Below are 12,962 nucleotides of genomic sequence, written 5' to 3'. Positions count from 1 at the left end.
TGTGGAGAGACTGTAGACAGACTGTGGACAGTGTCTGCTCCGTGGCCCTTTACCTTGATACTGATAGGTTGAAAATTCTACATGTATGGGAAGAAAGATGAGACCCAGCAGGTAGGAAGAGATGAGCAAATTTAGATACTCCCGCCCTCCCCGTCCCGCCCCGAAGCATATGGTTAGATCAGGGTACTGTGGTGGTGGTTGTGTGATGTCAGGTCGATTTCTGAGACTTGTAGCAACATCAGGCGGTTTGCTAGGCTGTAAGAGCACCAGGTCTTTCTCCTGTGGATCCTCTGCCTAGATTTGAACTGTCAACCATTCGGTTAGCAGCCAAGTGCTTAAGCATTGATCCACCAGGGCTCCTTGGATCATGATTAGACTGTCCAGCCCCCAGACCTGACGGCTTCATGATCACCCCTGGGGAGAAGATGGCAGGTGAGGTTTGGGCCCATTGCTCCTTCCCCATGTGCAACGTGGGGACATTAGTCCTCTTCCTTGAATGACATGGCCGGTTGGAATTTGATTGTGCTTTTTTGTAGGGGGCGGTGTGCAGGAGTTCTTCTAGAATACATTTTATTACCTCCTGCTTATTAATATTTGATGGAAGGTTATCCTGTTTCCATCCTATTTGTCTTACATGCAGGCTCTGTCATCAAACACTCGAGCAACTGTCTTCTTGTGGTAGCTGCTAGAAATGCTACCCAGGGCTCTGGGTGGAGACGGGCTCTTCCGAGACCCTGGCACCTCACGGCAGAAGCAAGAACACAGCAGGGGTGCAAAAAGGGCTTGTCAGGGTCACCAGGCCCTGGGCTCCGGCACACACCTTGCGAAGCAGTCTTCTCTGCAGCTTTCCTCTTACCCGCCTGCTCTTCGTCGCTCCCAGCAACAAATGTCTTTTCCTGTCCCTCTTTTCCGAGGCTTTCTGGGCAGAGGTGCTTTGGGCAAGGCCGGCTGGGGAGCTCTCAGTGACTGTCTACAACATGTCACAATGCTCCCGGGCACCAGATGTGGCATTTCGGATCCCACCGTGCACGCTGCCCACTGGTCCCCTCACCCCAGCTCCAAGGGGCAGCCCCCGATGCCATCAGCACAGATCAGATGTCCATTTCTGTGCGCGTTTGACCCCCGCTTCTCCTCTGCAGGGTGGAGGAGGCCCGGAAAAGGCATGTCTTTGCTTGTGGGCTTCCAGCAGGGCCTCCTGGGTCGGATCTGGGCCGCAGTCTCTCTTCTCTTAGCTGTTTGCTTCTCCTCGGAGCTGGCACCCGGTGGGACGAACATACAGAGGACCGAGAGGTGATTGCGTTCCCAGCCATCTTTGGCTGGAATCCCCCTGGTGTCTCCAGCGAGCAGAAATAGCAGGCTCTGTCTGCAGCAATGGCATGCGCTTTGCTGGGAGAAGTGATTGATTCAAATGCGCTCATGCTAATCGCTCCCATCGACTAAGTGCTTACCGCAGGCTAGGCCGTGTCCTGAGTGCTTGGCATCCGCATCTTGGGGTGGAGCCTCACAATCAGCCTGAGAGGTCCCTCCTTTTGACTCTCCCCAAGCACCAGACAAGGAAGCGACACCGGGGTCATGCAAGCCCGTGTCCTGAGCCTTACAGTGGCGGCGCAGGGACTGAAGTCTGGGCGTCTCACTTGGGAGCACGGGTGTGGCTCCTTCAGGGTATAGAGCCTTGGATCCTAAGAGCCCCGTGTTTCGTTCCTTTTTAGAGCAAGTTAAATGGAAAAGCTGGAAAAATAACAGCTTCTCAAAGTCTCCTTAGAGAACCCCATTATTAGGTTCTAGTGCAAATAAAGGAAGAACTGCCTGCCAGCCAGAGAGTGGGTCTCTGTTCAGAAAGAGTGAGCCAACGGTGTCCCTGGGGCAAGGAGGGGGACACACCGCCCATGACACCATCAGAGGGAATGACACCTATGTGACCTCAAAAGGGCCCAGGGATGGCTGTGGTTATGGTGGCAGATGGGCTGGCACTGTGGAGAGGCCACCAAGATTGTGGGGTCACTAAGGTGGCCAGTGTGGTAACTGGTCACCACTACCCCAGGGTATAGACGGGAGCATCAGGCTTTGTGGCCGGCCTGCCCACCGGGAAGGAGCCACCATGAGCCACCACTCTGAGTAACACCAACACTGACACTAGTGACCAACACTCATGAGTGGCCCCACAGCGAGCACTTAAGACCATGGAGGTGAAGGAACCGTGAGACCTGAGCCATCTGGGTGCACTCACAGAACCCTAACTCAACCCTGTGGGCCGGAATTTCATGGGGATCGGGGACACAGGGGAAAGCATCTCACAGCGAGGACTCAGGGTTCGCCTCTGGGCTGAGAGCAGGGATGAGGAGAGGTCCCTGGTGCCTGGGGTGCCAGGGAACAAGTGGTCACCAGAGCCCTTGTCTCATCAGATGGGAAGGTGTTGGCTGGGGGAATTCTGGCCCGGCATGTTCCCAGCCTGGCCTGTGGCCGGTGGCCTCGTGGCCGGTGGCCTCGTGGCCTGGCTAGCTTTCCTCACACAGGAACAGAAGAGCATAAAATGCATTGGGAATACGGAGAACATTTAAGCGACTCTGAAGAGTTTTGTGGCAACATGGACCTGTTTCAAGAGTTATTTTTAACTGCAGACATTTGGTCCCTGTGGGAACGAAAACTTAAAAGGACAGTTATAATTAGGTCACATCTTGAGAAACTTATTACATTTTGGCTGTAGGTCCCAGGAGCAGTGGATCTTAAATGATTTCAGGATTGAAATCCAATCATGGCGTTGATTTCCATTTTTCTGTGCAACAGGGGAAAGCAACCAAGAGGAATTACGGTAGCAGCCGCCGGTGAGAGTCAAGCAGGGAAAGCACCGAACTTGGGAAAGAAGGAGGGGCTATTGTGCCCGCTGTCCCCCCGCCCTCCTGCCCTCCGTCTTCTTGGCTGGGTCCTGAAAGAGTTTCCCAGCGAGAACCTAGCTGACTGTGTCTGCACCCCCACGACATGCCCCTTCATCTCTCCTCAGGACCAACATTTGGCCAACACCACCCTTTAATTTCTCAAGTACAATGCAGTGGGGCAATTTAGTGGAGGGAAGGCTCTTCTCACGTCGGGAGCAAGAAAAGAAACATTAGCAGCTGGCTACAGTAGTATTTCTATGCTGTTTCTACTGGTTTCAGAGGTGTGGGCCAACTGCAGTCTCCCCATGGGACTCTTGGGAGTGAGGCTGGAAGGGAACAGGGAAAAGGCCAGAGGTGGGTCTAGGAGACCACCCTAGCCAAAACAGGGTCACAGTGCTCTTCTGTGACAGTTGCCCTTGAAATCTTAAGTTGACTTCAGACTGGCAGAAACCAAGCTCCCTCGGTTCTGTCTTCGCAGTTAACTGAACAAATGGTCCATGGTGAGACCTGACTCTTATCTTTACCTTCAGATCATAGCACCCACCTGGGAGCTTAAAACAAACCACGAAATAAAAAACTCTCAGCATGTAAGCTATAAAGCAGTGAATAAGATGGACCTGGGATGTTCTCTCCTTCTGACAAGGACACAATCTATTTCTACAGCTGAATACCTGCCCACAGAAATTACTTTACCGGCTGTTCCCGAACCCTTTTCAATATGAAGCTTCAGAAACTCCATGTTCCTTACCGTTCACCTGGGATTGACTCATGATTTGCTTTGCAGAAGTGAGTGTATGACTATTTACTAGATTAAATCACTCGACAGAGCGATATGTACCCATAGCCCGTTTGCAATGGGTTCACTAATGACATTGCTGAAGGAGCAGTGGTCACCTTGGGTCCCCTCGATGGCTGTGGAGAAAGTGGTGAGGAGGCAGCCCCGGTAATCAACTATGTGCGGGCTGGTGGCAGCCCTTGGAGACACAGTGACCATGGTGACAGACAGCTCATACTGAGGTCATCAGCTGTGCTGCTGCTCCCCGCCCTGCACTGCAGCTTGCACATATTCTTCCATTTAGAAATCAGAAAGTGTCGTTTGATGGCCTGGCAGTAGGCTAGTCCAGAACTCCAAACCCAACCCACTGCCATCGAATTGATGCCAACTCATAGTGACCGTATGGGACAGGCTGGAACTGCGCCTGGGAGTTTCTGAGACTGTCACTGTTCATGGGAACCACTAGGTGCTACCTGGGCTCCCGCAGGGAAGTCAGAGTCAGTTTCAATCTGCAATCAAGAAGGCCAGCCTAAACTGTAGGTCCACAGGTCCTCCTGAACTAGGTTCCAGCCCCTCCCTAGTCCACTGGTTTACACGCTATTCTACAGGGAGGCCTTTTCCCTTTGTGCTTGCTTCCTCGGACCCTGCAGGCTAGTCTACCATTAGATAGTGGATGGATAGGCAATACCTCCCAGAGCATGCAACACCCCTGACGCTTACAAGACCGGGCAGGTAACATCAAGGAGCCTGAGGATTATATAAAACGAACCCTGCATGGGCCTATGGGCCCATTGTCGCCAGACTTCCCAAGTTTTTAAAGAGTACTGTTTCTGTTTGTTCAGCACCATGGAGTCTATTCTCCCCTTAGCGAGAGTTTGGGAGTCTGAATTTTAGTATGATTTCCTCAGCCTCCTAATATAGCATCGCAATGAGTCAGATTTGACTTAACGGCAGTGAGTTTAAGTAAATTTCAATACTCAAATGCTGGGTACCCAGTAAACTACCAGCTAACTCTTGTGGGTCAAAAGAAGAAAACATACACAGACGTGCATCACAGGTGTGTATGGATCTGCATCCGCCATGAAATGCATTCAGTTGCGCCTGCATTTGTCCGTGTGGTGGCAAGAGTGTTGGCCCTCACACTGTGGACCATGGTTCCCTTTGGGAGCAGGAGTGGGAGTGTATGAGAGTGTTCATATTTCATTCGGTGTATTTCTTCATTGTCTGATTCCTTGGCAATGAGAACACATTTATGTATTACTTATATAATTACTCTGAAAAAATCAAGAGTGAAAAATATGAGAGATTGGATTTAGGAATTGGAAGACTAACATTGAGGACTAACAACGGTTATATTTAACATGTCAGATTAATTACATGAAAGATGGAAACATAAAGGATCAAGGAGCAGAAAAAAGTATCAAAAGGACTGTCAATTATGAACGGAGAACAAGGTGCTATGAAAATCAGAGAACACGAGAGAATGTTTTTTAATCAGGACAGATGCAGTAGCAGAAATAATGCAATTCAAAAAAGAAAGCTGACGCGTTATTTCACTCAAAGATCAAAAGATATTGAAAGTAGGAAATATATGGTGACAGTTTGGCAAGTAGGAGAGACACAGTGGAACATTGTGAGATTTACTCAGGAGTTCTAGGTCCAACCAATAGTATATTCAGAAGAAGAGGGCGGAGAAAGCTAAGAAGGAGAAATTATCAAAGAAGCAATTCAGGAAACATTTGGTGGAGCTGCAAAAACGGGCTCAAGCATAAGAAGGATCGTGAATATAGTGCCGGACCAGGGGCCTTTCGTTCTGTTGGGCACGGGGTCAGTATGAGTTAGAACCAATCTAACAATGGCTGTCACTTGACCAGGAATGTCCAAAGCATGTAAGATGAATTCTCGCCCTCCTCGCTTCTAGGGGGCATGCTTCCAAGATACATCCGTGTGTTCTGCTGGCAGTCCATGGTACCATCAACCTTCTTCAATGACTCCATCATTTGAATGCATCACTTCTTGGGTCAGTGTAAAGGGTGGGACCCTCAATGGCACAGTGGCTGGTTGGGGGTGGGAGGCGGGGCAGGCATTGTTTCTGACTTGAAGGCACCTAACAACAACAACCTTGTCATCAGCTCTGGGAGGGGGGGTGTTTTCCACTCAGTTGGCAGGTGAAGAAACTGAGGCTGAAGGGAGGTTAAGGCACTTCTCCAAGCCACAGAGAGAACATGCCATAACAAGATAAAGACCTGGGTTGGCCCACCCTGACCAGGCCTCAGCCACTTAGCCCTTCCGTGACATTGCCTCTGAGAAGATGTGAAAGTACTTTGGCAGGAATCCAAGCTAAAGGACTGAAAGACGCCAGAGAAAACACGAAAGGTGCTCGCCTCCTCTCTTGTTCCCTTTAGAACTCCATTTACTTCGCTCGTCATTGTGAATCATTATCTCCGGCTCTTGGGGGAAAAAATACGTAAATCTAAATTCTGTATGCCACTTCTTTGAAACGGAACTTCAAGTAATGCGCCTCTTACCTTTGAATTTTTCCTGGAAAAAGATTAGCCAAACTCTGGCGTGGGCCCAGCCCAATCCAGTCAGAAGATTGGAAAATTAGCAATGATCCTGAAAGCATGGATGTCATAGAAGGAATCCCCTTAGTTACCGAAGGAGGCTTGGCAGCACAATGAGAGGAGTCCTGGTGGCATCGTGGACGACTGGACGACGTGTTAGGCTGCTAACCACAGACTTAGCACTTTGACACCACCAGTTACTTGCTAACCACAGACTTAGCACTTTGACACCACCAGTTACTTGCGCTGAAAGAGGGAGACTTGCTAACGCCACAAAGATGCAGATCTCACATCCACCCACCCCTCCCCAAGGCAGTTTCACCTTGTCCTGTAGGGTTACTATGAAACAGTGAGTTTGGTTTTGGTTTGGGCAGCACAACTGTTCAGTGCTTGGCTGCTAATTGGAAGGTTGGTAGTTCAAGCCCACCCAGTGATTCCCCCGGGAGCAAGGCCTGCTGATCCGCTTCTGCAAAGACTGCAGCCAAGGAAGCCCCGTGGGACCTTGTTCTCTGTCTTGCTGAGTTAGAGACAGACCCCAGGGACCCAACCTGCAGCAGCTGCCGAGTGTCATAGTTCCTTTGTCTCTGCGGCCCCTTCAGCTGTCTGTGGGACACTGGTCCCATTCGGTTTTAACCCTGATTCAATAGCCCAAGTTTCCTTTCTCTTTCTATCTTCTATCTTTCTGGTTTTGTTGCTACTACTTTTCTTCAACAACTCCTTCAGGACACTCTGCTGCCTTATCCACCCAGGCCTTTGACCCTTGGGGCCCTCGGGCTCTGTAGATGTTTTTTCTGATACCTGGACTGGGAGACGCCTTCCTGTTTATGTCCCAGAACTGTTCCCTAATCTCAAGGTAAGCCTCCAGGCCCTCCTTCTTCTTTCTTTCACCACAACCATCCTCAGGGCAGGACCAACCGGGAATCAGGACACCAGCTCTTGCTACATAGCCAGCCCACCCCCATCCCCCACCGGCTCGCCAGTCAGCGCCCGGCCAGGCTATGCCCCTCCACCCTCTTTCCTCTTGACTTTCCTCACCGGCATGCACACTGCGTGGGGAATGCAGGGGTGGCCTTGTCTCAGAGGTCTTGGTCATCACACCCTCTTTTTTCAGTCAATGGCCCTCAAATAAACCTTATACAAAACCAAAAGCTATCCCACTGTCATGGAGTCAATTCCGACTCATGCTGATGTACTCGGACAGGGTAGAGTAGCCCCTGTGGTTTTCAGAGACTAGAACTCTTTTTTTCCCCTTCTATTTAAAAATAAATTTATTTATCTATTTATTTATCTATTCAATCATTTTATTAGGGGCATATACAACTCTTATCACAATCCATACATACATCAATTGTGTAGAGCACATTTGTACATTCATTGCCTTCATCATTCTCAAAACATTTGCTCTCCACTTAAGCCCCTGGCATCAGCTCCTCAATTTTTCCCCTCCCTCCCCGCTCCCCCATCCCTCATGAACCCTTGATAATTTATAAATTATTATTTTGTCATATCTTGCCCTGTCCGACATCTCCCTTCTCCCTCTTTTCTGTTGTCTGTCCCACAGGGAGGGGGGTTATATGTAGATCCTTGTAATTGGTTCACCCTTTCCAACCCACCCTCCCTCAACCTCCCGGTATCCCCACTTTCACCACTGGTCCTGAAGGGATCATCCACCCTGGATTCCCTGTTTCCAGTTGCTATCTGTACCAGTGTACATCCTCTGGTCTAGCCGGATTTGCAAGGTAGAATTGGGATCATGATAGTGCGGGGATTATTAAAGCACTAGAGGAAAGTTGTGTGTTTCATTGTTGCTACACTGCACTCTGACTGGCTCGTCTCCTCCCCGAGACCCTTCTGTAAGGGGATGTGCAGTTGCCTACAGATGGGCTTTGGGTCTCCACTCTGCATTCATCCTCATTTACAATGATATGATTTTTTATTCTTTGATGCCTGATACCTGATCCCTTCGACAGCTCATGATCGGAGACTAAAGCTCTTTACAGGAGTAGCAAACCTCATCTTTCTCCTGCCGAGTGGCCAATGGCTTTGAACTGCTGATCTCACAGTTTGAAGCTCAAGGCTGAACCACTAAGCCCACCAAGGGCTCAGCACTTCTGTGGACACGTTTACTCCTGGCCTGCCCTGGGCATCCCTCCCCACTATAGTGGAGTGACTCCTCTACTCTTCCTTCTGAAGCCTACCCCAGCTCCTCACTGCGTGCGCGTGCGCGCGCGCGCGCGCACACACACGCACACACGCCCCAGTCTGTCAGCAAGGATTTCCAGACCACTCTCCATGTTCAACAGAGCCTGGACTCCTCTTTGGTCGCACCCAGTCCCGGAATGTCCGTCCTTTCCTAGCCCCTCCCTCTGGTGAGTCACAGACTTCCAAAGTCTGTCATTGCCAGGGTTGGGGTGTGGTCCGAGCGGCCTCCAATGGAAGCAGCACCGTGGTTGACTTTGTACGGGCATCTTCAAACCGCACGGTCAGCAATGGAAAGGAGCGGCGCTTCCAAATGCCGTCTCCGGTAGGGAAGGCTGGCAGAGTTACCCGGACACTGTAGTACACGTGGTGAATCTTGGGAAGGCAGAGAAGCCCTTGGGAGCCATCAGGGAGGTGGCTTTCAGCTTGGGATGGTCACAGACCTACTTTCTCCCCCAGAGGGTCTAGGGCTGGGTATGTTGGCCTTCTCACGGGCTTCAGAGAAGCCATCTGCACCAGGAGAAGCAGGGCAACGTGACTGAGATCCAGAGGGAAGTCCTGGACTCCTTGTTCACTCCCAATATGGCCAGACGCTATGCAATGACCTATAAGGCTCTACCCATTATCGACCCACTGCCTCTCCAAACTCCTCTCCTGTAACCTGCCCATCTTCTCAAAGAGAACAGGTCTGAGGACTCGATTTCAAGGTCACCGGATGCCAGGACTCCTCAGCATTGGTCCTCTTTCTTTTCCGCACACTTTGACCTGCATGACCAAACCCCCAAACCAAACTCACCATCACCAAGTTGATGCCAACTCACTGTGACCCTAAAGGACAGCGTAGAACTGGCTCCCTGTGAGTGTCTAGCACTGTCGCTCTTTAGAAGAGTAAACAGTCTTGTCTTTCTCCCATGGAGCAGCTGGTGGTTTTGAACTTCCAACCCTGCAGATCTCAAGCCAACATGTAACCGCTGTACTAGCGGGGCTCATGCAACACACGACTGAATGTATTTATTATGTTTGTTTAGTCTCTGCGTCTCGCCACTGACATTTTGCTTCAACACAACAAGACCTCCGTCTGTGTTGCCGATGATGTATCCCAAGCTCCTAGGACCATGTAGGTGCATGGTGGGTAGGGACTCCACATATATTGCTCCACGAAGGAACAATTCCCCTCTCAGTGTAGTTTCCATTCAGATACGTTCACAAGTTCTTTGACATGGCTTCCTTCCGAAGTAGGGTCTAATTCCCTTTCGTTGAGTGTGAGAGATCGGAGTGGCTCTCTTCTAATGAGCAGCATGCGGCCAGAGTGTTCACATGTGACTTCAAAGACTAGCTCGTCTCTCCCTCTTAGTGGTTGCATCTCTCCGTCGGGGGGAATGTCAACTGCTAGGTTGTGAGAGGCCCATGTGGGGAGAGGCCTACACCACCAATCAGCACCAACCTGGTGGCCTGTGAGGGAGCCACCTTGGTAGCAGGTCCTCCAGAGGAGGGCCATCCAGCTGACAGCACGGTGGCTGTCCTGATCCACCCAAAAAGTGAGGATGAAAACATTCAGCATTGTAGTAATCCCCTCTATTCTGAAGGAAACCAGCGCAGTTTCAAAATCAACACGTTCGTTTAAAATGGGACCTGCCCTTTGCCTGACCACCCTTTCCCAGGGACTGAAATAATGTCGCTATCAATCAAATTACTCTAGGCGCCCCCGGGGGACGGTGTATGATGTGCTACAATACAGTGACGTCTCTAAAAGTGAACCAGGGGCTTGCAGAACCACAGCCAGACGGATGGATTCTGAGCGCTAAGTGGACCATAGCCTAACATCAGAACAATTCGTTCTTATGACCTGCCCTTGCGGGGACCCGCCTCCAGGTGAGCACTGGACACCGGGGTGCCATGGCAAAGTGTGGTGAGGGAATTACATGTGCCTGGGTGCCCTGAAAAATAACGTCTGAGGTCTTAAAGGCTTGTCTCAAAACAAGTAGCCAAGCAAGCGAGGAGTCAGCTAAGACAGCATGGGAGAAGCACACGAGCCCGTGTGACCCAAGGATTATACATAATCAGGCTCAAACCTGGAGGAGAGAACGCTACCAGGAAACCGGGTTTGTGGGAAGCTCTGGGTGACAGTGGTAGCCCAGAATCCATTTACAGGGTCCCTACATGGATCTAGTCCGCAGCTGAATCCCCAAGACTCATCGACTAGAAATGTTCACAGGCCTAAGATCAAACCAAGAGTTTTATAAAGTGAATTTCCACAACTGTCCTCCGGCTGGAATGTACCACCTTGTCTGTTGATCTCCCCCTGGACCCAATGTGAATTTATTCTAAATTTTTAATGTTTTCTGCTTGCTCTTAGATCAGTGGTTTTCAACCTTTCTAATGCCGTGACCCTTTCATACAGTTCCACATGTTGTGGTGACCCACCCCCACCAACCATAACATTATTTTTGTTGTTACTTCATGACTGTCATTTTGCTACTGTTATGAATTGGGCGACCCCTGAGAAAGGGTCACTGGATTCCCCAAAGGGGTCGCTACCCCCAGGTTGAGAACCACTGTCTTAGATGGATATCTTTCTCTGGTCATCTTGCTGGGTCCTGGCTTGTTGTTTGCTCTTGTGTACTGTTTATCTCTGTGGGGAGACAGGGATGGGTAGATTTATGAAGACAGCAGCCGGATGAATGGTTGCCTGGGGCCATGCCAGGGGAAAGGTTGGGGGAAGTGGTGAGTCAGCATCAGTGGACACAGGAAGGGGGAGAAGTTCCAAAGTTGGTTGTGGTGGTGATTGCACAAGCTCTCTTGAGAGGAATTCCCTGCTGAATTGTATAATGTGTTAATTATAGTTCAATAAAACAAATACATAAAAATAATATGGGACTTGGTGCTTTCTATTGCTACAAACAGTTAGAGTTTCAGAAACTCACAGGGGTACGCTATCCTATGGGGTCGCTGTGAGTCAGTGTTGACTGGGTGGCAGTGAGCTTGACTTTGGTTTGATATGTGTCCACTTTACAAGAACACAGTGATGTATAGAAGAAGCTACATATGCTGTTGTATAGATACAGGTTGTGTAGTGTGGAAAGAAAAAATCTGTCCAATAAGTCAATATTGTTGAATTTGTCACATTACAATTTTGATCAGTTTATATAAATTCAAAGTGTGAAGGGAATTTCCAGAAGGAGAATTTAAAATGGCTGGTTGTTAATCATTGACTTAATCAGCAGGAGGCAGATTGGATTGGCTTATTATTAAGTTTATGCATCTATAATCATTTATCTATTGATCTAAGTATTTAAACTTTTCCCCAAACTGTCCTTGTTATGAGGTTTCAGTTTCTGTGAAGAGTGCCCTAGAGGGGAAAAAAAAACCCTAAATTCAAGTATAATTCAAGTATAATCCATAGAGGCGCATTCAACAGGACAAAGACAGAGCGGCCCGGTGAGGGAGCCCCTTAGTTGGAAGCCGTATGGTGTCCAAGGATTCACAGGCACCAAAGCAAAGAAGCCCAACTCATTGCCAGCAAGTCAATTGACTCCCAGCGGCCACAGAGCCACTTAAACAGGACAGGGAGAACAAAGGAAACTGTCACAAATCATAATTGGAGGCAGATCAATTCATTCCAGTTGCAGGTGGGGACCGTGAGCGGGATATGTGTATGACTGCAGATTAGGAACTTTTACAGGATTGGTTTAGGACCCACAGACAGAGGCAGCGAGGCTCATGACTATCGGAACCCTCTGTCCCAATTTCCATCAAGGGCACATTCAAGCACATCCTTAGAGCTGAGAGATGACGGGGGGAGTCAAGCAAACTCACTCTGCCCGAGGGCAATGCTGTTCTTCCACCCCAGTCGGCGGTCAGAGAGAACGCCATGGACACCGATCTGTGTGGAGATTCCACCAGTGCTAGGGTTCCCACTGCAAACCGTAACCGTCCACACACCCAGCGCTCAGAATTTAGGCTTCAATACAAAGGCGAAGCACTACCTTTAAGCAGAGGTGAGGGGAAGTGGGAAGGGGGGAAGTATTCTCTTGAACAGTCCGTGTAGTGGAGAGAGAACTGGCCTGGAAAAGTGAAAAAATACACAATTCTCAGAGAATCCCTGACCTTGAACACCAGCCCAGTGGCCCACGCTTGGGAAAAACACTCATCTGTTGCTTCAAGTGCCTGTTGCTGCTTATTAATGGTACTTGTGCACAATGAAGTGCAGGGCTGGGGCCGGCTCAGAGGCTGCTCGTGGGGACCGCAGAGAAAGGCTGCGTCGCTTCACTTCAGCGTCACCTTAAATGACATCCCCTAGTGTGAAACAGCCAGAATAGAACACCGTTGGGGATGCTAATTAAGTCTCCGCAGGATACACATGATAGAAAATAACCGCCTGGCCAGCTGCACAGCCTCCGAACGCTCATCGGAGGACCGGGCCGCCACCATCCTGTAGCAGATTTCCACTCAGCATCATGGGCGGTGCCAGCCCACTGGCCTCTGCCGACTGCCACCAATGATCACCAGCCAAGGCTTGGCCATTCCACCTGACAGATGGGTGGCTTCCCA

This window comes from Tenrec ecaudatus, chromosome 5 (genome assembly GCF_050624435.1).
Source record: "Tenrec ecaudatus isolate mTenEca1 chromosome 5, mTenEca1.hap1, whole genome shotgun sequence".
Classification (NCBI taxonomy): Eukaryota; Metazoa; Chordata; class Mammalia; order Afrosoricida; family Tenrecidae; genus Tenrec; species Tenrec ecaudatus.
This window is presented reverse-complemented; position numbering follows the sequence as displayed.